General features: G+C 41.7%; 1 long non-coding RNA gene across 1 annotated transcript in view; it reads right to left on the bottom strand.

The window, feature by feature from the left end:
• LOC109024501 (uncharacterized) overlaps nt 1-26,521 on the bottom strand; it is a 53,304-nt gene that overhangs the window by 18,997 nt on the left and 7,786 nt on the right. The gene's annotated exons all lie outside the window — the stretch shown is intronic.

The raw sequence follows: 26,521 nt of genomic DNA on the forward strand, positions 1-26,521 counted from the left end.
TTTCCGGAAGGTGGGCTCCACTCCTTCATATGGGAAAGTCACAAGTTTGGCTAGCGGTGATGAGATTTAATTTCACTAAAAGCTTATAGCTGAGGTTGCGTTCTCATATTCAATACAAAGGCTGTCTTCTAGACAATTAATGTAACTCTTACATCCTCTTTAATTTGGCTCTAAAATATCTCTTTCAATTACTATAATTCTCTGATAACTTCTAACTTCCGGATGGACTGCTTGAAGCATTTTTCCCTACTTCAGAATAATGTTGGGAAAGTTCCTCATTAAGTCTTTGTTTTAGTTGAAAATCCAGAATAATGCACCCTTGGTCTTATCTTACATATTTTTGTCATTCTGACCTCAGTGCACTGCAATCTTTGGACTTCAAGTCCCAAGCTAAGAATTAAGCCAGAGGCAGGAGCGTCTGCTCATGTTATTTTTGAATCTATGGCAGCCTCTCCTCCTCCTCCTCACACCTACCTACTTTTCCACCTCTTGAAAGGCCCAATTCAACACCCATTTCCCCCTTAAAGCCTTTCCTAATCACACTAGTATTTATTAGCTGCACTGAGCTGCTCACAGCTGCACTTGTGAGCCTTCTCACCTACTTCATGGCTGGAGTTCTCACTCTAGCCTGATCAGCAACACTGGGAAGGCTTGTAAACCACAGACGGCTGGGCATCATCCCCAGGGTTTCTGACTTAGTAGGTGAGGGATGAAGACCAAGAATCTGCATTTCTAAGAAGTCCACAGGTGATGCAGATGATGCTTGTCTGCGGCCATACTTTGATGATCTCTGCTGTAGTGAATGCTTGCTACATTCTTACTCGTCCATTAAGACTCCCCTCTGTATCATCTTTCCCTGTCAGAATTAGGCCTCTCTCAACCTATACCTCTTAACTCACAAATTATCCTACCTCGATGAAGGCAGGCTAGCAAACTCAGACAGCTAATGCAGCCAGGAAGTTTGCAGATGTATGCATTTGGTGAGACATCAGACATCAAAAATGATCCATGATCTTCCCAATGGATCATAAACATGCTCACAGAGTAGACACCCTGTTGAGACAGGGCTACATGGTGACCAGGCTTGGGACAAGACAGAGATAAGGCCACACTGCTAATGGAAAAAAGGCTAAAGATCCCTCCTTCTGTTTGCTCCTTTGCCCATGACAACTCAAACCTCAATTTCACCTTCCTGCCTCCCTCCTAGATAAAAATTAGTAAGCTAATCAGTCACAAAAAGAAACCCCGCCTTTTGACAGCCTCCAATCCAGGCCTGTTTCCAGCTTTCTTAAACCCTCCTACACAGATGCATATCCTTGTAGGAAGCTCCTCCCGACTTCCTTGAGAGGACCTGTATTTCCTCTGCTGTGTGTTTCTCCTGGGCTGCAGCAGGTTCAAGAACATAAACTCTTTCACCCCAAGCTCTGTTCCTGCTGCTCTCTGCTCACTGGGCTGTGCAGACAGACAGTAGGGATGATGTGCCCCTCCTGAAGGAATTCAAAGTAAACACAAATTTAACATTGTGCAGGACAGGCCACAGGGACTATGAGCATGTTGGGTAGGCAGAACATTACCAGCTTGCAGGCCTTGCTGAAAGGCTCAAGACCTCAAGGCCTTGCCGAAAGACCCCTATTCTAAAATCTCTGACTTCTCCAACTCTCATCAGTTTTTCTCTCTCTTCTCCGACACACTGAGAGTTGGGTATGAAGAAAGCAGCAAACATGTGCATTGTTCCTTAAGATGTACAATGCATGTTTACAACCCTTGCCTCGTTTAATTTTCATATCTGTAAGCTAGGTATAGTAGATCCAGTTTAAAGATGAGGAAACTGATCCTCAGAGACATAGGTGTCTAGAACAACCTCACATCAATAAAGTGACCAACTTCATACAGTAATTAAGTAAAGAAATCAGGGTCTGAACTGAGTTTCCTTGCTCTTTTTGCTAGACCACGATACCTAAACCTCCTGGGAGCATGCAACTGAGCAAAAAGATGCTCTCCTATGCTCTCGGGTGTTTTATTTTCCTTCCCATCTAGACAATACCATCCTCAGTTAGAGACCACGTTATGTATTTCTCTGGCATCCTGCCTAGCTGGATCTAGTGGAACACTGAGCACATAGCAGGCCCTCAGCAAGGAGTCACTGACTGATTGAAACTCATAAACTTTTCTCACACGGAGACAGAGGGGAGAGGCTGTTTTAAAACAGAGGAACTTTTCTATCTTTGTTCCAGCATTGCAATACTAGAGGCTGTTGTTACTTTAATTCTTCAGGGTGCTCAGTATCAAAGCATTTTTCACACTTAGAAATGTTTATCTTCCTGTTATGGTTTCTGCATTGAAAAAGGTTGGGAAGTTCAAACTTCAATTCCACGTACGTTTTTCTGAAGTTTCATGAATATTTAGAAAATGCGTGTAGAACATGTGGCAGACACTGTGCTGTGTGGTCCATATCCCCCTTTAAGGAAAGACTTCTTGTCCCAGCTGTTGTGAGTGCTGTTGGCACCAGCCTTCAGCCATCAGCTTCTCAGGGACTGCCTGAGCTACAGTGAGCTGCCTTGCCCAAGGGTGCACCCATTTCTGGAGTGGTCCAGATCCAGGGACTGCTCAGTGAAGATATAAAATCCTGGCCATCCTGGCCCAACTCAGGACAACACTGAAGGGGCAGGACTTCAGAGCTAGTCCTGGAGTTGGTTGAAGCTGTCGTTGAGTCAGCATCATGACTCAGCATTTTCCTGCTACATCCTGCTCCCTTTTTCTCCCTCCCTTAGGTGTTGAACCCAAGGGCTCTTCTCAGCAGAGTGTCTGCATGCCACACTCTGCTTTAGAGTCTGTTCCCTGGGGAACACAACCAGAGACTGAAATAATTGGTGGGCAGTTGGGAGCACAAAGGGCTGTTTTTGTTTCATGTGAAGATGATGAGCATACTATGAACCCCGAAGAGCTGTTGTATAAGCAAGTAGAATGTGTTTGGCTGTGGTGTGTTAAAGCTGACTGTGTTACACAGAGAGTGGGTGGGTGGGTCTGTGGCTTTGCTCGGCGTTATTCATGCCTCTGCGCCCTTAGGGTGATAAATGGGTGGCTGCACAGGCTGGAGAAGGGCTCCTGAAGGACCCTCAGACATTCTCAGCATTTGCCCAACGGCTGAATGTCTTTCCACGCCTTCTCCCCTTACAACTAAGTAGACAGCTTCCTTGCTTTTGTAATATTTGTGTAATCTTGATCATTTGCAATACGATGAATAGGGCAGGTGTGCAACCTTACAGCTCTCATATTTTCTCCTAACATTGCTGGAAATTTCTGAACTTCTGATTGTGTTCATGACAAGACATTTTTCTTTCATTTTCACCTAAGTTCAAGTCTGGTTTATAAGGATTTTAGGTGGTCATTGGTTAACCCTGGGGATCCTTTATTCTTCCCTGGAACTAAGGTAGAGACCTTCCTCTAATTAGCATAGTTTTGGCTGTGATGTCCACAGGGGCAAGCAAGCACTCCATTTGCTGCTTTGAGTGACCTGTCACTTAGATAAATTTCAGGGCAATCCTTGGCCCCAGGCCTTCCCCTGGAGTTTTCTTAGCAAGACTAATTTGATATATTACCTCCACAAATCCTATCAGCCCTACCCGGTTTAGGGCTGAGGGTGAAGATAGTTTATAGGGGCAATAACAACAGAAATGTCCTCTCTGAGACAGGCAACTAATTTCCTCTCTGCTCCAGTCCAGTACTATTTCCCTTAATCTTTTTAATGCCTGGGAAGCTCTTGCTTCCTTCCTCTGTCCTCAGAGCCAGTTTTCTCTCCTCAAGGTTAATACCCTGAAAAGCGAGCAAGCCTATTGTTTCTGCTTCTCTGGGCAGGCAGCACATTTTCTATAGTTTCATCTGTCTCTATATTAAAATGGCTTAGGGTTGAAACAAATGACTCATATTCACTGGTGGTCCAGGTTAAGTGAAGGCCTTAGGTTATCTCATCAAAGGGTTCTTTTTTTTAAATTTTATTATTATTATACTTTAAGTTTTAGGGTACATGTGCACAACGTGCAGGTTTGTTACATACTTATACATGCACACGTATGTTTATTGCGGCACTATTCACAATAGCAAAGACTTGGAACCAACCCAAATGTCCAACAATGATAGACTGGATTAAGAAAATGTGGCACATATACACCATGAAATACTATGCAGCCATAAGAAAGGATGAGTTCATGTCCTTTGTAGGGACATGGATGAAGCTGGAAATCATCATTCTCAGCAAACTATCCCAAGGACAAAAAAACAAACAAATGGTTCTTTAAGACAGAATCAAGCTGCTTATCCAAGCCTTACTGGCTTCTCTTCTCCCTGGGCAGGGATGCTAATTACCACTGGCCTACTTATCTGATTTGTGTCCTGGAATGGCCCGGTCCTCAGTATCTGTTGGCACCTGACTCAGCTGGGTTTCTGCTGGATTCTCCCTTCTCCCACAGGCCTGTAGGCTTCATATCTTATCCTTCTTCCTACACTGAGTAGCTTGTCTTTCCACCTTCCCTTCCCTGCCATGAAAGAGACTTCACCTGAATTTCTGGACCTCATAGCAATCAGTAGATGTCTTCTCTCCCCTAGTACTGCATCATTTACAGGAAGGAGGTGCTAGATCTGGAGAGGGCAAGCCCCTTCCTGAACCTTGGGAGACTTAAATGAAATCTATTTTGGCCAGACATGGTTGCTCATGCCGGTAACCCCAGCACTTTGGGAGGCCAAGGCAGGCAGATCACTTGAGGTCAGGAGTTTGAGACCAGCCTGGCCAACAGGGCAAAAATCCGTCTCTACTAAAAGTACAAAAATTAGCCGGGCATGGTGGTGGAGACCTGTAATCCTAGCTACTCAGGAGGCTGAGGCAGGAGAGTCACTCGAACACGGGAGGCAGGGGTTGCTGTGAGCTGAGATCGTGCCACTGCATTCCAGCCTGGGGGACAAGAACAAGACTCCTTCTCAAAAACAAAAACAAAAACAAAAATTAGCTGGGCGTGGTTGTGGGTGCCTGTAGTCCCAGCTATTCAGGAGGCTGAGGCAGGAGAATCACTGGAACGCAGGAGGCGGAAGTTGCAGTGAGCCAAGATGGTGCCACTGCACTCTATCCTAGGTGACAGAGTGAGATCTTGTTTCAGAAAAAAAGAAAAAAAAATTCTATTTCATTTCACTATGTAATCAGTGCTTCCATTCTCATACTGTAAGAAACCTCCTTTTCGGCTTAGAACAGTTTTTGAATTTAATATAGAACATTCACCATTCTGCCCTACCTGTCCAACCAACCTTATGGGTTTTTTGTTTGTTTTTGGATGAAGACATGTTTGTGTTCTGCTGCCAGTACTTACACTGAAAAAGGACCAGGACACCCTCAATTGCTTACCCTCTGCCTGTAACCAATCCCTCCAGGATTCTACTATTTTTTTTTCCAGAGTTATTTTTGGTGAATGTATAATGAATGGAATGTTTTGATAACTTTATGGTAATCATCCATGTGGTACATAGATAACTAGAACATAAAACTTTAATTATGGAGTATTCTTTTACTATTTACAATTTTCCCTCCCCTTCCAACATTCATTGAATTGCTAATAGTTTCTGTGAGAAAAAATGGTATGTGTGGTTGAGATTCTTGACTTAATTCACTGCCTTTTTAGTAGTCCCCTTTATTTTAGCTATTCATGTCTAGATTCAAATGCTGTCAGGAATTTATATAAGTTTTTAAAAAGTCCAAGAAGGTATATTTTAAAAGGAAGTGGGGGCTGGGAGTGGAACACCTTTGATCTCTTTCTAGCTGTGTGATCTGTTCAGTGTGGCCTTGGTCCAGTCTCTGGTCTATCTGGGTGTTAGTTTATTTGTGAACAAAATGAACATTTTGTACCAGATGATGCCCAGATTCCTTCCAGGTTTAGTATTCTTTTTGTATGTGTGATAAGGGTCAACATTTTAAAGTGTTCAAGTCACATTTGAACCTGCCATTTTTAAAAGCATTGCAATCTCTTTCATTCAGAAATAGTCTTTCCATACACACACGCTGATTAGAGAATTGCTTGAGGGACAACTCTCAAATGAGACTCAGATGGGAAAGTACAAGTGGGAGGGGAGATTTGAGCTTCAAAAAATTGAATGAACATTTCATAGGTTGTTAGCAGATATCACAGATAGTAAGCAGATAGAACTCTGCTGGGAAAGGAAAAATGGTAGAACGAAGACTAAAACAAAGTATTGGGTACATTTCCTGTTTCTAAAAGTGGTATGATTGTAAAGGTTGTACATTGATTCTTCCCACTGCAATGAACTCTGCTAAGAATTTCTTAGCACCAAATGGCAGCCTTGTCACCTTGACCTTAAATCCTTCCCATAATCCTTTCTTAATAATATGCTTGGTAGAACATATTATATATGTAACGTATGTACTTTAGTTACCAAATCAGATATATATACATATATACACACACACACACACAAACACACATTATATGCATTAGATACCTCTGTGTTTTGGTAGCTAAATTACAAGTATAACATCCTGTTATTTATACCGGCTAGAAACAGAACGCTTTCCATGGAATAGAGAATTGGCTTTCACAGACATTTATTTTTCATGTCACATTCTTCTTCTGCTCTTGCTTCTAATCTGAATCCAGGCAGATCCTCTTTTTTGAACTTGTGATAACTAAGGAAATTTGTTCCTTTCTGTATAATCTCTTCAAACCTTATAATCCAGTTGAGAACGCCTGTCTGACATATTGAGCAATAATTAATTCCCTTAATAGGCATTTCCATGAGCAAGGCTTTCTGTTTTCCAGACGGTTTCTATTAGTCTGGTCATGTTTTTTTCAACAGCTGCCTACAGCTTTCATGCCTTTTCTTTTCATACCTGATTTACTTCTGCCTGCTATTGTCTTCTTTGTGGCTTTCACTTTACTCCTAGCCCTCTGTCCTCTGTCCCTAACCTTATTTCCAATGTCTTAGTCTCCAGTTCGATAATTCACATTTCCTTGTCTCACTGATTTCTTCTCATTCAATTATAATTTTGACATTTCTAAATATTGTATTTGTATTTTTTTTGGTAGAGATGCGGTCTTGCTACACTGCCCAAGCTCATCTTGAACTCCTGGTCCCAAGTGATCCTCCTGCTTTGGCCCTCCCAAAGCACTGGGATTACAGGCATAAACCACCATGCCCAGCCTATTTATAATTAATATTGCTCCAGTATAACAGTGGAGCAAAGACATATACAATAATATTTTGAACCTACTTGTATAGAAGAGACATTTCTTCCATGGACTCTAGAAGAAGAAGCTTTTTCTCTAGTCCAAAGGGTTGATTATCTAAACTAGATAATATTTTGAAGGTACCTAGCTTAGGGTTAGACATCTGGAAAGTACTCTGTAAATGGTGATTCCTTTTCATCCTCATTGTGGAATTTCATAAACTACAGCTGGCAGACCAGGGAAGATATGTGCTCAAGAAAGTGCTCTTCCCTGAATCCCTCACGTCATATTGTTAGTGCCTCTTCTGCTTATTCACAAGACCAGTCATCGTAGAGGTTGGATTTGAATCTTGTATCTGTATATAATAGAAGCCACATTCAAACTATGTGAAGCGAAAGTGGGCATGGGAAGATATTAAGGAGTCTCTTGCAATCCAGTCTAGGATTCAGGGATGCCTGCAATTAGGGCTAGCGACACCCTGAAGACTTTCTCACTCTGTTATTTCTGCACATCTGTTTTATCCCTCTTTCCCTAAAGTCTTGCTTCTCATTCTCCCACAGCTTGAAACAAAGATTGACATTTCTACAAACCAGGCCTTCCAAGAGAGATTGGCTTTCATTTCCAGGTTCAACATCGCCCTGGAAGAAATTGGTTCTTGTTCATCTTGTGTGAATTTCTCACCCTTAGACTTATCTGGAAGGTTGAGGTTTTGGGGGAGATAATTTCACACACGAACTCTGAGACACCACATTCTCTTGGTTCTCTTTGTGTCCTCCCCCCCACCACCATCCTTCTTAGCTCCTTTGCTGAATCTTCCCCATGTTACTGTCTCTAAACACTGGGAACTTAACACCTGAATCTCTCCTCCACCTATATTCACTCTCTACATAATTTTATCTAGTCGTATGGCTTTAAATATCATTTAAATGCTGATGTTCCCCGTGGTGATATCTTTGGGTTTTTCTGCACACTTGAAGTCCGTACTCATTCATCTGCATACTTAACGTATAGAACAGGGGGGTAGGAAAGAACACAGACCCTGTAATCATGATGCCTGGGTTCAAGTCCTGTCTTCATCAGCCAACTTATGTGACCACTACAGATTACTTGCCTTCGATGTGCTTCGTATTTCTCATCTGTAAAATGGAGTTAACAGGGCCAGGCGTGGTGGCTCACGCCTATAATCCTAGCACTTTAGGAGGCCGAGGCAGGCGGATCACGAGGTCAGGAGATTGAGACCATCTCGGCTAACACGGTGAAACCCCGTCTCCACTAAAAATACAAAAAACTAGCCGGGCGTGGTGGCGAGCGCCTGTAGTCCCAGCTACTCGGGAGGCTGAGGCAGGAGAATGGCGTTAACCTGGGAGGTGGAGCTTGCAGTGAGCCGAGATCGTGCCACTGCACTGCAGCCTGGGCGACAGAGTGAGACTCCATCTCAAACAAACAAACAACAACAAAAAAAATGGAGTTAACAATAGACCCTACCTCAAAACATTTTTGTGTGGATTAAATAAAATAATGTATACGAGTCACTTAGAATGGGTCCTGGCATGTGGGAATTACTACATAAATGTTTGCTGTCATTATTTCTAGGAATCTTGAACATATAAAATCTAAAATCAAACAATTATCTCTCATCTTTCTCTCACCTTCAGACCACAAAGAAAATAACTAATGAAATGCTCTTCCAGACATTTCATTTTCTTCCCTCAACCTCTAGCGTTTCCTCTCCATTCTTTACTCTCAGATTTTGATCTTGCTTCTTATTTCATTGAAAAAAAGCCCACTTTTCCTACTGACTTTCTCAACTCACACAAAAACAATGAACTCCCTTTCTCTAGGTATACACAGCAAAATCACTGGTGTCAGAATTGGCCCATTTTTGTGGGGCATGGTGGCTAGTTGCCTGTAATTCCAGCTACTCAGGAAGCTGAGGTGGGAGGATAACTGGAGGCCAGGAGTTCCAGACGCCTGTGTAACAAAGTGATACTTCATCCCTTAAACAAATATAGAAAAAGTAAAAAAAAAAGTCAGCCATTGTTCTTTTTAATATCTCATGTCTAATCTGTTAGCAGATCCAGTTCTCTACAGAAGTCAATAATTTTCACCACCATTACCGCCCCGCTCCAAGAAATGTCCAATCTCCTCTTGATTGAACAGTTTCAAGCAGATAATTAATCTCCCAGTGGCCACACTTGCTCCTTTCCATTCTTTTATACTTAGAGCAACCCAGCTTTCTTTACTAAAGTCTCACCTCCTCGAGAGCAGGAACTTTTTCTGTTTTGGCCCCTGTTATCTTCCCAGCACCTAGAAAAGTGCCTGGCATGCAGTAGGTACTCACACACACACACACACACACACACACACACACACACACACACAAAAGTTAAATGAAAGAACCCACTAATCTGTAAGTTTATTGCCAACCCAGCTTCTTGGTTTATCAGTTATTGTATTTCTTGACCATAATGCTCTGTCAAGCAAGGAGCAGGTGCTCAAAATGTCTTTGTTCAATCAATCCCTGAGTTACTACAGAGGAATAATACAAGCACAAATTCCTCCTTCTACTTCCTTTCACATGTTGTTTTTTGTTCTCCTCATTGTAAGGGCACCATAAAAACTCAAAGGAATAAATCTTTCTTGAACTAATAAAGGCTTATTTGTAAGGGTGACGAGCTGCAGATCAAGGTGGATTAAACAGAGCTGGAGGCAGGGGTTCCATTGAATAGAAACACAGAAGCAGAGCTGCCTGGGAGACTGCATGCAGGGAAATGATGGCAGGAGCTCTCTCCATGGGAGGTTATAGCAGCTCTTGATGGAGGAAAATGGGAATCTGTGAGTTCTTAGAAGCTGAAGAAAAAAGATCCTGGAACTTTACCATAGTAAGTAATAGCTTTGTTTTTTCTTCTTTCATTTATTCTTACCTTCCCACTTACTTCATTCCTTCTTTTTTTCCTTTCCTTTGTCATACTTGTACTGAAATTAAGAATTTCAAGGTTTTGAACTAGAGGTCTATGAATTCTGACCACATACTGGCCATTTTTTTTATGGGAAAGTTCTTTAAAGTTCAGTTTCCTTAACTCTAGAATGAACCTAAAAATACCTTTCTCAGAGCTTTATTCGAACAAGAAAATAAGATGATATATAAACAACTCTTAAAACATTGCCTGTTTTAAAATAAGTTTAAATATTTATTTAAAAAGTAAATCCTCGGTCAATAAAGGAAACTTGCCTCTATTAATGTTCCTTTACTACAACACATATCTGATTAGTTATTGATATGGGTTGGCTGTGTTCCCACCCAAATCTCATCTTGAACTGTAGTTCCCATAATCCCCACACGTGGTGGGAGGGACCTGGTGGGAGGTAATTAACTCGTGGGGGTGATTACTTCCGTGCTGTTCTCATGATAGTGAGTTCTCATAAGATCTGATGGTTGTATAATGAACTTTTCCCCTTTTGCTTGGCACTTCTCCTTGCTGCTGCCATGTGACGAAGAAGGTATTTACTTCCCCTTCCACCATGATTGTAAGTTTCCTGAGGCCTCCTCAGCCCTGTGGAACTGTGAATCAATTAAACCTCTTTTCTTTATAAATTATCCAGTCTCAGGCAGTTCTTTATAACAGCGTGAGAATGGACTAGTACAGTTATTTTACTTTGTTGATTATAATCCTAAAATTACTTTTCAGAGCACCCAAAATAAGTTTAGACTCCTCACTGCAGCTTCCATGAACTTCATAATCTGGCTTCTGGCTACCTCTGGTTTCATCTACTTAACCACCCTCACGTGCCATCTCTTCACCAGACACGTGGGAAAACTGTGGTTTCCTAAATGCCCTGTTGTATCCTCAGCGTACCCGCATTGTTGTCACCTCTATCTAGAATGTCTTTCTCCTTTTTAGAAGATTCCTATTCATTCTTTAAAACTCAGATCAAACCTCAAAAGCTCCTAGATAATGATCACTTTCGCCGCAGTCTCATTCAGAGGCTCTTCCACGTGGATGGGAATAATACCTTCGGTGTACCCCCATCCACATAGTGCTACATCGAAGCTTTCTCAGATTGTTCTATTAGTGTTTTTTGGCTTCACTGTATCCCCTTGCCCTACAATCTAGTGCCATAAACTCCATAGGTACAAGAACTTCATCTGTGTCTTCACCTCTTCAGATGCCTGACATGCATGCAATGTGGATATGCTGAGGATACAACAGGTTGTTCAGCGAACCACAATTGTCTCATGTGTCTGGTGAAGAGAAGGCATGTGAGGGTGGTTAAGTAGATGAAACCAAAGGTAGGCAGAAGCCAGTTTATGAAGTTCATGGAAGCTACAATGAGGAATCTGAACATATTTTGGGTGCTCTAAAAAGTAATTTTAGGATTATAATCAACAAAGTAAAATAACTAATATGATTGTGTTGTAGTAAGGTAACATTAATAGAGGAAGGGTTTCTTTATTTATTGAAGATTTATTTATTTTAAAAACAAATGGCAATGTTTTAGGAGTTACTTATATAGCATCTCATTTAATTCTTCTAACAAACCTTTAAGAAAAATATTATTAGGTTCATTCTAGAGTTAAGGAAATTGAAGTTTAGAGAACTTTCCCATAAAAACTATGGCCAGCATGTGCTCAGAATTCACAGACCCCTAGTTTAAAATCTCAAAATTCTTAATCACTATTCTACTTGTGGCTAGAATAGAGACTGAAATGGGAGAGCAGCACAGTAGATGCGGAGAAATGAATTAGTATGCTATTTCACTAAACCTGGAGGAAAATGATGAGTACAAATAACGGCAGTGAAGAATTAAGGAAAAAATGACTTTGATACAAATAAAGGAGATAGAATTTATAGGATGGTGACTACTGGATGAGGAAGGGCAAGTGAGAGGAGAGTGTTTAGAGTGGCTGTGAGGTGTATGGCCATGGCCACTGAGTGGCAAGCAGGGCCATTCACAGAGATATAGGCAGATCAGGCTTGGGAGGGGCTCAGATGCATTGAGTGTGAGGGTCCTGTAGGACATGAGCAGTTGGATATACCGGGTTGAAGCCCAGTAGGGGATCATGAGTTATAGGACAACCATCTGCACATACACAGATAAGCTGGCTTAGGGATGGTTAGTGGACTGAGTAGAGCCAAGGGCTTAAGATAGAGCCTTGGAAACCTAAACATTGACAGGAAGAAAACCTATAAAAGGAGTCTGAAAGGGAACAGAAGGAGAAGTGGGAACAAAGGTAGAAGAGACTGATATCCTAGACGCTAAGGAGGAAGGATTCTGAATCAAGGACGTGTCCAATAATGGTAAATACCACGATGAGGACAAACAAGATAAAAACAGAAATATGTTTTCTTTATTTCATGATATCAGGGTCATTGTTCAACTTATCAAAAGAAATGTACCCAGGGCTAAGGAAGCTGGATCTATCTGGCAGATGAAGGAGTAGATAGAAAGTAAGGGATTGGCACAGCCAAGGTGTATGAAGGTATGTCAAGGTCACCGGAGCAGGACAGGGGTCAGGGGACGATTATTGGGAGGGGACTGTGGAGGTGATGTGAGAGAGGATGGACTCTAAGGAAATAATGGAAAGATTATTCTTGGATAACAATTATGTTGAGAGACCTCAGAGATAGATTACTGACTTGTTTCAAATTGGTGTGTGAGGTGAGGGAGAAGAGATGCTATCTATATCTTTTTCAGCTTATTTAGGCTTGAAACCTGGACAAATACTGCTACATCTTTACATGTAAAATAGGTTTTCTTTCCTTTTCATTTATTCCCTGTTTATCTCCCTTTCTTTCTACCTACTAAAGCACAGGAGCTTGGAGAATAGAAGCTCTGATCTTAATTCCCCACCAACAAATTTGTTTTTCTTCACTGAAGTCGATTTCTTCTTTCAGCACATTAGTATTAACAGTCCCCATGACAATGCTGCCAGGAGAAGATTTTGAGCAGGGTTAGGATGCTCATTTGACACTGCACTGTATTCAGAGTTATCAACATGTCAAGTTGACTTTCTATTTCTGTAGCCTTGATCCTTCCTTTAGAAACAGGATAGATCCTTTATACTGACTTTAGTTACACTTGATTGAAAGACTAAGCAATATAATATTTTGAGTATTTCAGTACAGGAATCACAAAACAGAGTCTCCCTTTCTTAACTAGAACAGGGACACAGGCATTTATAATCACATAGAGGGACCATGGTGAATATTCCATTTGTGTTCAAAAGTGAGGCTTTAAATAAGTGGCAGCTTATTCATTTCAGATGCATTTTATTGCAGTGGAGGAAGGAGGAGTAGCAAGTGAAGACAATGAAGGTAAGATGGTCAGGAAGCTTCAGATAGAGTTGTTTCTTTATACTTCAGGGGCAGAGGATGCTGGAAGACGTAGGATCCGAAGTTGGTTCTGCCCTTTGGAATTTGTATGTAGGCTTTAGCTTTTCCCAACAATAAGCAAGGCAATCTGCAATTTCTTCACATCTGAGTGGCAGTGACTTCACTCATAGGTAGTATCAAATGGCCTGCAACCAGTGGCATTTGCTTATTCTGCCAAGGTATTATGCCAGCACTGCCTGGAATCTATGCTCATTATGGTAAGCATAACTTAGACCAGTTGGTCACCAGCGAATGTGTAAGAACTCTAGAATCTCTTACACTGTCTGCTGTGAATACTCAATGATAGTTAAAAAGTTGCTACTGACAGGGTGGAAGCCTGCAGCCAGTCAATCAATGAGTAGTATTTTGGAGCCTTACTTAGCTAAACTTAACAAATATGTGAATAGCTGTGGTGAGTTTTTTGTTACACATTAGGATTGAGGTTTGACTACTCTCCTGTTTTCCCCAGAAGCCCAGGACAATGAAGTCACTGGTTATTTGCACATTTGCACCGTTTCACTACTTATTAAAAGTAACAACTGAAATTTGTATTATTCCTTCTGTTCATAAGTTATTTTTCCATGTTATCTTATTTGAAACTCAAAGCAATGTTAAGGAGAATAGAATTACTCTTGCAAATTTAGAGATGAGAGAAAACAAGCCTCAGGATGCTCCAGTGCTGTAACTAAAATCACAGAACCAGTAATAGGCCAAGGGGAAACTTGGTGTCCTGTCTTCTATGCTTTGCTCTGCCTGTAGTTGTTCTTAACCTGGAGCCAGGAATCTTTCAGAGTTTTGTGAGCCAGTGAAATCAGTAGGTTTCTGGGGTTAGGAGTTCCAGAACAAAGAGATCTTGGAGCTTGATGGAGAATGGGCTTCTTAGTATTGGTCATTGTTGAGATCAAATGCAGTAACAGTAGCAACAAATAGCTTTGCCATTCTGGGGAATCTTGTGCCTCAAGGAATTACAAAACCCTTCAGCCCTAATTAGGCTTGGATAAAGTGTGTTCTTAGGTCTCACCTGGCAAATTGTATTTTATGCGGGGCATGGAAACTTAAAATATTTATTTTTGCATATTTTACATAAGCAGGTAAAAGAAGATGAAAACAAGAACAATTGAAAGAATAATCAGTTTGTTACAAATTTTTTCCTATAATTCAAGCATAGAATTTCTTTCGTAAGTCAATCTTCTAAAAGAAATAGAATTTTTAAAATAAAATAATATTTTAATATATGACCATTTAGGAGGAGGCAGAGCAAGATAGCCAGATAGAACCCTCCAGCGATCATCCCCCTGGAGGACATCAAATTGAACTATTCACCTAAGAAAGCACCTTCATAAGAATCTACAATATGGCCATTAAAAAAGCATTGGTTAAGTAAATATTGATACTTCCACATTATGAATCAATACAGAGGTTTTTTGTTTGTTTGTTTGTTGTGTTTTATCTTGTCTTTCGAGATAAGGCCTGGCTCTGCTGCTTAGGCTGGAGTGCAGTGGCACGATCTCGGATCGCTGCAACCTCCACCTCCTAGGCTCAAGCCATCAAGTAGCTTAGACCACAGGCATGCACCACCATGCCTGGCTGGGATCACAGGCATGTACCACCACACCTGGCTAATTTCTGTATTTTTTTTTTCTAGAGACAGGATTTTGCCACGCTGCCCAGGCTGGTCTTGAAATCCGCTCAGCTAAACCTCCTAAACTGCTGGGGCTACAGGTGTGAGGCACCATGCCTGGCTTCACTGCAGAGTTTTAAAACTTGATAGTGCTGAAAATATCTAATGAAACAGAAACACATATACAATTAATTTTTATGTTAAAAAGCAGCATATACAGCACTGTGTGTGTGTGTGTGTGTGTGTGTGTGTGTGTGAATGACACAGATAAATACAAAATCTTAGTAGTAGCTACCTCTGGTTCAGAGATATGCTGGTTGGATTTTCTGAGAGGCAGACAGTGTGATAAATTGAGGAGTGCGATAGGATTATTGGGGACTCAACAAATGGTGTTGGGCAAATTGAGTATCCACATGTAAAATAATGAAGTTAAATGTTTATCTTACATTATATACAAAAATTAACTCAAAATGGATCAAAGACCTAAATGAAAGACCTAAAACTATAAAACTCTTATAAGAAAAAACATAAGGGAAAAACTTGATGACACTGGTTTTGACACCAATTTCTTGGTTAGAAAGCACAGGCAACAAAATAAATATAAATAAATTGGACTACATCAAAATTAAAAACTTTTGTGCATGAAAGTATACAATCCACAGAGTAAAAAGGCAGCATATGGAATGGGAAAAATATTTGCAAATCATATGTATTAGTCTGTTCTCACACTGCTAATAAAGACATACCCAAGACTGGGTAATTTATAAAGGAAAGAGGTTTAATTGACTCACAGTTCTTCAGGGCTGGGGAGGCCACAGAAAACCTTACAATCATGGTGGAAGGAGAAGTAAACATGTTCTTCGAATGGCGGCAGCAAGAAGAAGTGCCAAGCAAAAGGAGAAAACCCCTTATAAAACCATCAGATCTTGTGAGAACTTACTCACTATCATGAGAACAGCATGGAGGTAACCATCCCCATGATTCAATTACCTCCCACTGGGTCCCTCCCACAACATATGGGGATTATGAGAACTACAATTCAAGATGAGATTTGAGTGGGGACATAGCCAAATCATATCATTCCACCCTGGCCTCTCCCAAATCTCGTATCTTCACATTTCGAAACACAATCATGCTTTTTCAACAGTCCCCCAAAGTCTTAGCTCATTCCAGCATTAACTCAGAAGTCCAAGTCCAAAGTTTCATCTGAGACAAGGCAAGTCCCTTCTGCCTGTGGGCCTGTAAAATTAAAAGCAAGTTAGTTACTTCCTAGATACAATGAGGGTACATGCTTCTGTTCCAAATGGGAGGAAGTGGCCAAAACGAAGGAGCTACAGGCCTCGTGCGAGTCCAAAATCCAATGGGTAGTCATTAAACCTTAAAGTTGAAAAATGATCTCCTTTGACTCCATGTCTCACATCCAGGGCATCCTGATACAAGAGGTGGGTTTCCAGGGCCTTGAGCTCCATTCCTGTGGCTTTGCAGGGTACAGCCCCCTCCCAGCTGCTTTCCTGGGCTAGCTTTGAGTGTCTGTGGCTTTTCCAGGTGCACAGTGCAAGCTGTTGTTGGATCTACCATTCTGGGGTCTGGAGAATGATGGCCCTTTTCTCACAGCTCCACTAGGGAGTGCCCCAGTGGGGACTCTGTGTGAGGGCTCCAACCCCACATTTCCCTTCCACATTGCCCTAGCTGAGGGTCTCCATAAGGGCTCTGCCTCTGAAGCAAACTTCTGCATGGGCATCTGGGCCTTTTCATACATCCTCTGAAATCTAGGTGTGGGTCCAAACCCTCAATTCTTGACTTCTGTGCACCTACAGGCTCAACACCACAAAGCTGCCAAGTCTTGAGGCTTGCACCCTTTGAAGCCATAGCCTGAGCTGTACCTTGGCCCCTTTTAGCCACAGTTGGAGCAGCTGGGTTGCAGGGCACCAAGTCTGGAGGGTGCACACAGCAGGGGGGCCCTGGACCTGGCCCAGGAGACCATTTTTCCCTCCTAGACCTCTGGTCTGTGATAAGAGGGGCTGCCGCAAAGCTCTCTGACATGCCCTGTAGACATTTTCCCCATTGTCTTGGTGGTTAGCATTTGGCTCCTCATTACTTATGCAAATTTCTGCAGCCAGTTTGAATTTTTCCTTAGAAAATGGGTTTTTCTTTTCTACTGCATCATCAGCCTGTAAATTTTTCAAACTTTTATGCTCTGCTTTCTCTTGAATACTGTGACACTTAGAAGCTTCCTCTTCCAGATATACTAAATCATCTCTCTCAAATTCAAAGTTCCACAGATCTCTAGGGCAGGGGGAAAAACACCTCCAGTCTCTTTGCATAGCAAGAGTGACCTTTACTGCAGTTCCCAACAAGTTTCTCATCTTGATCTGAGACTACCTCAGCCTGGACGTTGTTGTCCATATTACTATCAGCATTTTGGTCAAAGTCATTCAACAAGCCTCTCAGAAGTTCCAAACTTTCCCACATTTTCCTATCCTCTCCTGAGCCCTCCAAACTGTTTTAGCCTCTGCCTGTTACCCAGTTCCCAAGTCACTTCCACATTTTCGGGTATCTTTACAGCAGCACCCAATTCTACCAGTACCAGTCTACTGTATTAGTCTCTTCTCACACTGCTAATAAATACACAATCGAGACTGGGTAATTTATAAAGGAAAGAGGTTTAACTGACTCACAGTTCCACAGGGCTGAGGAGGCCTCAGAAAACTTACAATCATGGTGGAAGGGGAAGCAAAAACTTCCTTCTTCACAAGCAGCAGCAAGTAGTAGTGCCAAGCAAAAGGGAAAAAGCCCGTTATAAAACCATCAGATCACATGAGAACTCACTCACTATCATGAGAACAGCATGGAGGTAACCAACTCCATGATTCAATGACTTCCTACTAGGTCCCTCCCATGACACGGGGGGATTATGGGAACCAAAACTCAAGATGAGATTTGAGTGGGAACACAGCCAAACCATATCATCATATATCTGGTAAGAGATAATATTGAGAATATTAAAATATTCTGAACTCCTACAAATTAACAACAACAACAATGAAACCCTTGAATAATAAATAGGCAAATAAATGGAATAGACATTTTTCCAAAGATGTTATACAAATGGCCAAAAAGCATATGAAAAGATACTCTACATCACTAATCATTAGAGAAATAAAAATCAAAACTATAAAGAAATACCACCTTACCCCCATTAAGATGATTGCTATGAAACAAAAAGAAAATAACAAGTGTTGACAAGGATGTAGAGAAATCAAAACCCTCATGCACTGTTGGTGGGAATGTAAAATGGTGTAGCTACTAGCTACTATCATAAAGAGTATGGCAATTTCTCAAACAATCAAAAATTACTATATGATCCAACAATTCAATTTCTGAGTATGTTCAAAAGAATTAAAATCAGGGTCTTGAAGAGATTTGCACACCCATTCTTACACCAGCATTCTTTATAATAACCAAAAGGGGAAAGCAACAAAAGTGCTCATGGACAGATGAATAGATTTAAAAAATATGGTGTAGACACACGGCGGAACATTATTCAGCCTTAAAAAGAAAGGAAATTCTAACACATGCTACAACATGAATGAACCTTGAGGAGGTTATGCTAAGTGAAACAAGTTAGTCACAAAAAGACAAATGCTGTTTGATTCCACTTACATGATGTACATAGAGTAGTCAAATTCATAGAGACAGAAAGTAGAATAGTGGTTAACAGAGGCTGGCAGGATGGGAAATGGAGAATTGTTTAATGAATATAGAGTTTCAGTTGTGTGAAATGAAAAAGTTCTGGAGATTTGTGGCACAACAATGAATAGACTTAACACTACCAAACTGTACACTTAAAAATGATTAAGATGGCAAGTTTTATATGAGGTGTATTTTTACCTCAATTTAAAAAAGAAAGATTATTGGGGAGTTATACCCATGAAAGGAAAGGGGAAGAAAGAGGAATTATCAGACTGTGATGCAGGCTTGACAGTCTCTACTAGGCCAGTGGGAACTCAGGAGCAAAGGTTGTCTGCTAGAGGGGACCACAGCAGACGGACATGGCTAGGCCTTTGCATCACTTCCTTGACTTTGGCCTTGCATGCTTATTGGCTGGGGCTGTTCTGAAATGAGCAGGACCTCAGCTTGAACACTGAGGCAGCTGCTGAAGGAGAGAACAGGTGGAGGCTATCTGACAGTGACATTCCTCAAAGCTGGGCAGCACATTCTTCCTTGAAGGGGTCTGTCTGACACACCTCCATATCTGCCACATGGGAATAGGGTGAGTTTTATTTTCCTTCAGTTTGTATTTCTGTGTATTCCACATTCCCAATAATGAATGAGTGGCTTTTTAACCACAAATGAAATAAAAATTATTATTATAATATATAGCAACCAACAATCTTAACTATTGAACAGTTAGTTACTTATTAAATGTCTGTTTCAGAAAGTTATGTGCAGACCCCTTCCAAGTAAACACATTCCATCCCAATAAATCGAGGCGTTATTAATCCTCCCGTGCAATTGAAAGAAAATTATTCTTCTGCAGCATCAGTTGATATTTGTCATTTTGAAATATACATAGGCAGTGGACATCAATTTCAGATATTGCCAATGTTAATTTTATCCTGTATCTCTACCAGAGTGTAAAAGACTGGATCCTTCCAACAATATTAGTCACAGTGTATAAACCTTGGAAAGCATTATTTTATCATCTTTTGGAAGAATGGAGTTTTCATAGCAGGCTTAAAGCAGTAGAGACTTCCAAAGGGGGTCATGGTGGAAAAAGGAAGAGAGTCGACTATCATCCTCCAATAATGCCGGTAAAAAAACTTGTCAGATCCTCACATGAAAGGGACCTTCTAAGAACAAGATGCAAGTAGAATCATCAGAGTGACGGCTTTTCAAACTTTAAATTATTTATGGGTTATGTACTTGGATCCTGGGCAGGCTGGTGTCAAGAGAGCTTCATCCAGAAAAGAATAAAAATTTCCTAATTTTACTGATGGAAAGATGAACTGAGGGAGCAAGAAAATTATACAGAGAATTTTACAGACCCAAAGGCTGAGAGAAATGTAGGGCTGCTGGGTTTCCTACATCAGTCTGGAATAACTGCACTGAGATGTTGGGAATTCATCCATGCAAAATTACTTGAGTAGAAAAATTATTTTCTACTACAAACCCACAAAATAGAGGATCAATAAACTGCCAGGAGATAGAAAACACTGAGTAATCACGTGTATCAAACTGAAGAGCTGTTGCTGCTGTATACTTCTGAGACTCTGCTGTATGTCTAATTAAGCAACTGAAATGATTTTTGGACTATAACATGTACTTTAAAAGTGGAATTTGAAGGGCAACTCTGTCTTTTCTAGGTTTAACCTGTGCAAGTATGAATCTTGAGTCACCAGTGGTGAGACTCAGCAAAATCTCTAGGTAATGATTCAACTGGGTTAGGACAAGGCTGAACCGATCACAGATTCATTTAGCAAAACATGCAGAATCATCAAGCTCTCTTAACCTTGCTGGGGATTTAGGAGGTATTTTTGTTTTTGTTTGTTCTCATCTTGTTTTTGTTTTGCATGCTACCACCTGCAGCTGTTAGAGAAGTGAATTGAACCAAAATTGGGGAGTTTAGCTTCTAGCGCTGGGTGTGCTGGTGGTAGATAAGCAATAAATACAATGAATAAGTGAATTTGAATCAGTTGATATTTAGAGTGCGATTAGGTACCATGGATAAAAATCATGCTACGAAAGATGTATAGGGAAAAGGGAGAGAGGAGAAGGGAAATTTGAAGTCAGTAGAAGAGGGAAGGCCTTGATGTGAAGGGGACATTTGAACAAAGACTTGAAAGAGGCAGGAGCGTGCGGTGTGAGTATCTTGGAAATGATTGCTGCAGGCAGAGGAAACAGCAAATGCAAAGGCCCTGCATCACTCAGAGCAGGAGATCGATGACACAATCAAATTGGATATTGTGAAGAGAGTTTTTAAAAGTGTTAATTATAAACCTGTGAGCAGGTTATAGGGAAATGACAAGGGGCAGTATAGTATTTAGGAGACGAAGACAGTGGGGTGCTATCATCATCACTAAGCCTGCCTGAGTGGCAGGAAAGTAGCTATTAGAATTTAGAGTAAGAGACAGCTGTGTTGAGAGTCTGCCCACCAGGAGCTGTGACCCTTAGGCCGAGGATGTGGCATCTGCATAAACACTGCAGGGAAGAAGCACTGGAGTAAAGACCCACTGACCCCACTCTTGTCCCTTCCTTACATCTTCATCTGAGCTCCCCATTGGACGAAATCGACCTGGAAGCAGAGGTCCAGGGAGAGAATTGAGATGGGTCATAGAGTTTATCCTTCCAGGGCATAAAACAGGCTTGAGAAGGGTGGAGAGTGTCTGTGCCTGGAAGGGCAAACAAAAGGCATCTGGCACAGCTCTAAGCTGAGATCATGGCTGATGTGAAGAGGAGTAGCAAGGATGTCACTGTGATTATAGAGGAGGGATTGAGGAGGGGAATATCAGGAGATGAGTTCAGACAAATTGCAGAGTAGAGTTTCATGGGCATTGTCAGGCATTGAGAAGTCCTTAGCTATCACTGTGAGTCAAATAGAGAGCTGTGGAAGAGTTCTGTGTGAGGCGATGATGTGAGCAGACATCACTTAAAAGTATCTCCCTGGCTGCTGAGTTAAGAACAGACTGACGTGGGGCAAGGGTGGAATCATGAGACCAAGGAGGATGCTTTTGCCTAATTTGGGCGAGAGAGAGTGGTTTGAACAGGTGGATGCAGTGGAGGTTGTAAGAATGGAGAGGTTTCTGAATACATTTTAAAAGTAGAGCCAATCAGATTTGCTGATAGGTTGAATTGGAAGGAGGTGTGTGAGGGAAAGAGAGGAGTCAAGGAATCGAGGATGACTCCAAATTGGAAGCATGGAGTTGCCATGGATTGATTTGAGAACACTGCAGAAGGAGTGCAGTTATTGAGGAAAACTCAAACGTTGGTTTTGGACATGTTGAGCTTGAGATGTCTCTTGGGATGTGAGGAATAGGCAGTTGGCTTTATGAGTCTTGACTTTAAGAGAGAGATTATAGTGAATTCTTATAATTTTATGATGCCTCAGCATTAATTTTGAGTGTAAGTTGGATCTTCACATGCCAGCAACAGGGCTTTGTCACCTGTGACACAGTTTACAGTTCTCTGCCTTCTCCTATTCTCTCACTGTTATCAATACAGCCACCTCCTGGTAACCACCTCTCTATGGACAGCTAGATACAACCTCCTTGACTCACCACACTATTTTCCTATTTATGAAACTGGGTGGATCTCTTTTTCCTCTGTCTTCTCAAACATACACTCTTTCAAAACCCTCTGTGGCCTAACCTTTCTCTGGCGATACAAGTCATGCTTGGTTTAACCCCCAAGCCCAGCATAGACAGTGTGGCTATGCCACAGTGATCACCTCTCAGTCACAGTGTACCTCCATGGAACTCATGCCTGCTTGCTCAAACCTATCAATTAGAAATCCCCTTGGTAAACCTGCTTGGGGAATGCCCTGGACTTCGGTAAAGGCATTGGCTTACAGGTCCTTTTCTCTCTCTCTCTTGCCACCCACTCACTGGCTGAGTGTGTATGTCCTGGATGACTACCCCCTTCCCATTGGTCCTGAGAGGCATGCTGCCCTCTTCATTCTGGGATCTGTAATTAGTAAACTGTTTCTGCATTTCATGAGTTTTGTTGTGTTTCGTCCTCTGTGTCTCATCTAACTAACACACTTGAATCTAACTTCTTTCCTAGTCAGGGGTCTCTTAGAGAGCAGTGATCTTAGTAGGAATAAACTGATATAGGTCAGACAAAAGCCACAAGGGCGTCTTGCAGTATAAACAGGTTTCCTGTGAAAGAGACACCTGGTAGCAAGTCAGACACTCAGGCATTAGGTCATCCACTGGGATAAAGAAGTATCACGGGTGTGGTGGCTCATGCCTGCAATCCCAGCACTTTTGGAGGCCAAAACGAGTGGATCACCTGATGTCAGGAGTTCGACACCAGCCTGGCCAACATGGCAAAGCCCCATCTCTACCAAAAATACAAAAATGAGCTGGGTGTGGTGGCGGGTGCCTGTAGTCCCAGCTACTCAGGAGGCTGAGGCAGGAGAATGGCTTGAACTTGGGAGGTGGAGGTTGCAGTGAGCTGACATCACACCATTGCACTCCAGCCCAGGCAACTAAGACCCCGTCCCGAAAAACAAAACAAAACAAATGAAACAACAACAACAACAACAACAAAGGAAGTATCACGTGAAAGACACATTGTAAACATCCACGACCCCCTTCCCTGGAGCCCTGTGAGGGCAGGGCTAGAATTTATAGACACACTCCAGAGAGAGAGAGAGAGAGACCTCAAGAGCAAATCAGAGGAAATCACAACAACGTCTTCCTGGGAGATACAAATTTTGTACGTGTCAGTGTATAGATGATATTTATCATTTATAATCTTTGGATGAGATGAGCGAGAGAGTTTGGAAAGGAAATAGAAGAGGGTCAAGGACTAAAGCCTGGAGACTCCAACTCTAAGGAGGAATCAAGAAAGAACCACTAAGAAGGAGCTGCCCGTATAGGAGGGAGGAAACATTAAAGAGAAGAGAAGGTGGCTTCCTGGAAACGACGTGGCAAAAGTATTTCTAGGAGAAGAGAGTGATCAACAGTGACAACTGCTGCTGATCGGCCAAGTACAATAAGGACTGAGGCTTATCCATTGGATTTGGCAGCATGAGGTCATCAGTGTCCTTGACACATCCAAACTTCATAGATTAATGGGGGCAAACCTGATTAAAGCAGGTTTAATGAGAATGGTAATGGAAAGATATGCATTGGAAATAATTAGTGTAGATTTCTTTTAAGAGCATTTTGCTAGAAAAGTGAGCAGAGAAATAGGGCAGTAACTGGAGAGAGAAGTGGAGTCAAGGGATTTTCTATTTTCTTTTTTAACAGGAGCTAGAACATGTTTTAGGAAACTGGAAATGATCTAGTAGAGAAAAAAGACTGAGGATTCAAGAGAGAGAAAAAAGAATTGCTGCAGTAATGTCTTTGAGGAGGCCAAAGGGAGATGGATCCTAGTGTTCAAATCAAGGGGCTGGCCTTAGATAGAAGTAGGTCCATTCATTCATAGCAGTGGACTTTAAACTTTCACATTGAAATCATCTAGAGAGGTTTAAAATTTCTTTAGCATGCATCAGACTCACTCAGAGGACTTATTAAAATGCAAAGTGGGTGTGGTGGCTCACACGTGTAATCCTATCACTTTGGGAGGCCAAGGCTGGTGGATCACTTCAGCTCAGGAGTTCTAGACCAGCCTGGGCAACATGGTGGAATCTTGTCTCTACAAAAAGTGCAAAAATTAGCCAGGTGTGGTGGTGCATGCCTGTAGTCACAGCTACTCGAGATGTCAAGGTAGGAGAATCACATGAACCCAGGAGGCGGAGGTTGCAGTGAGCTGAGGTCACACCACCACACTCCAACCTAGATGGCAGAGTGAGACCCTGTCTCAAAAACTAATAAAACACAAAGTGCTGGGACTCACCTCCAGAGTTTTTGATTCAATAGGTCTGGGTGGATCTGAGAATTTGCATTTCCAACATTCCAAGTGATGCCGTTGCTGATGGCCTGGAGACCACACTTTATGGATCATGGAAATACGGTAATAGAAGGAAAATAATAGTGTATGGAGCCATGCTGGTAAGTGAGAGAATGTAGTGGTGGTGGGAACTTGAGAAAGTTTCCTTCTGATTGTTTAAATATTCTCAGTAAAGTTTTTTTTTTTTTTTTTTAAAGGTAGTTAATTGGGAGAGAGAGAGGGTGGGAAGGTTGAAGATTTGAGAAGAGAAGAGAGGTATCTTATAATCATGTAGTAAATGAGAATGTGAGTGGACTAAGAAAATGTAACATAATTTTTGGGCCCATTGGAAGCTGGAAGTCATGAATTGACAGTAAGAGCAACCAGCACTTTTGTGCATTTTCCTCTAGCAGTATTTAGTTGCAGAGATGGAAGTGTAGTGACGGTGGAGAGATGAATTTGACCAGGGTTCAAATGCTATGAAGTGAGACAAGCAAGGGATTGAGAGTGTTTACCAGGGAGGATTTATAATGACTGAAATGGAATTTAAGTTTTGATGAAGACCAAAAGGAAGAGTTTAGAACAGTGAGGGACAGTAAATGGGGTAAAGCTAATAGAATGAAGTTTTCTTAGAGCCAAAATATTGCTGTATGTTACATAATTGAATCCTTGAAACTGAAATTTAGGAGAAGTTGCTTTTATTTATCATGGCAAGGTCCAGTTTGTGACCATGGGAGTTTGTGGTTGAGGAAGGGTTGAGATCAAGATTATGGACCAGAGGAGTTTAATGAGCCGAGAGTCCAGGGACTTTGAAAAAATCATTTATATGGGTATTGACGTTACTAAGATTTAAGATTAGAAGCAGTTTGTGGAGAGTGGCAGTAAGCTGGATGCTAAGGTTTTTGAGAAACAAAGGCTTCAAAGCTGGAGTTTTCAGGAAAGATGGAAGAAGAATGGTCTGGAAGTGGCAATGAGAAGCACAGAGGGAACTTCCGAATCTCCCAGCCAGGGTCTGGGGATTGTGGGAGAAAACAACCACTGCTTGAGAGGGTTTCAGGGGCATCACACGCCTAGGGAGACCCAGGTTTCACTTAGAGGAAGAAGGCCAATAAAGCCCCTAAGGACACGTTTAGGTGGTTGGGTGTGCTAGAGATGTCTGACCTGAATTCCAGAGGGCACAATATAAATTTCGGGAGTGGAGGATGACCCAGGGACTGGGGCAGACACAGGGATACAGAGTTGTGGGGATTAGAGTAGATAACTGGTCACCTGGGAGTTGGAATTTCTTGGAACAACTGATTTAAGTAGTGGGAAGAACCATAATTTGATGAATCCTGGTGGCCTCACAAAAGAGTGATGCTGAGTCTGAATGTAGAGAGGTAATGAGGAGGGGGGCTTGGGACACCCCCTCAGTACGTCTGAGTGAGATGTAGAGGCTAGGAAAGGGTGATCTTATGCTGAAGATATGAGATTCTCTCAAGTCTCCTGAAGATAGAATCTTGGATATATGGAGAAGGGATGTTTAATCTGGAGTGCATAGCATAAATTATTTTAATTAGAGGAAATAATCTTGTAAGTGTTGCCAGTCTCAGAGAAGAGAAACTCAATTACATGGAGAATGGATACGGTATCTTGGAGAAGGCTTGCTCTTTATTTCTGATACATAAAAAATAAAGAAGATGAAATACAAATGTAGGGGAATTATC

This window comes from Gorilla gorilla, chromosome 22 (assembly GCF_029281585.2).
Source record: "Gorilla gorilla gorilla isolate KB3781 chromosome 22, NHGRI_mGorGor1-v2.1_pri, whole genome shotgun sequence".
Classification (NCBI taxonomy): domain Eukaryota; kingdom Metazoa; phylum Chordata; class Mammalia; order Primates; family Hominidae; genus Gorilla; species Gorilla gorilla.